The sequence below is a fragment of the Tupaia chinensis genome, unplaced genomic scaffold (assembly GCF_000334495.1).
Source record: "Tupaia chinensis unplaced genomic scaffold, TupChi_1.0 Scaffold000183_1, whole genome shotgun sequence".
Classification (NCBI taxonomy): Eukaryota; Metazoa; Chordata; class Mammalia; order Scandentia; family Tupaiidae; genus Tupaia; species Tupaia belangeri.
In genome coordinates, this window is record NW_006159658.1 from 559,706 (window position 1) to 560,487 (window position 782).

Here is a 782-nt window from a genome sequence, read left to right on the forward strand (position 1 = left end):
TCTGGGATGCGAACTGCGGTTGACTACGTGGGAGTCCATCAACATAGCCATTACGCTAACTGCTGGTTCCCTAAATAAAATATTTTTTAAAAAAAGAATAAAAGAACCTACTGAGTACGTTAGGACATTTTCTCCCTCCTGATTTTTGCCAAAGGGTGTGTGTGTGTTGAGCTTGCTAGAGAGACAGAGACGGAATGCAAGAGACCAACCCCCAGGGGAGATGGCCATACCACAATCGCTTCTCCCCCATTCTCCTCTCAGGACCATGGGCACACATGCACATGTGCGTGGGGTGATCTTCTAGCTGCCGGGTCCGGGACTCAAACCATGGTTGGCCATGTGAGAATTCAGTGCCTTAACTGCCATGCCACCTGCTGGCCCCAGAATTTCTGTTATTTTTTAAATCTGGGTTTCTGAAAGGACTCATAGGAGATAGAAACAGAAGATGCATTCTAGGTGACCACTACAAATTTCTCTCTGTAACCAATCAGACCCAGGCCGGTCACTTTATAACAGGACTTACCTGATTTGCTAACAACCCAGGCTTAGGATGCTTTGTAAGATCATGATGCCATTAGTGCTAATTCAAATTACGGATTTTAAGTATTAGACTGAACCTTTGAAACTGGGTCTAGGTCAAATTATACCTGCATTGTGCCAACCTAGTAGTCCTTTAAAAGTTCTTTGTTTTGGGACTAGTAGTTAGCATAATGGCTATGTCGCTGGACTCCCATGTAGTAGACCACGGTTTGAGTCCCGGACCCAGTGGCTTAAATTCATGC

General features: G+C 45.0%; 1 protein-coding gene across 1 annotated transcript in view; it reads right to left on the reverse strand.

Annotated features, from left to right (window-relative positions):
- SLC2A3 (solute carrier family 2 member 3) overlaps positions 1 to 782 on the reverse strand; it is a gene marked incomplete in the record, with an annotated part of 24,720 nt that overhangs the window by 3,471 nt on the left and 20,467 nt on the right.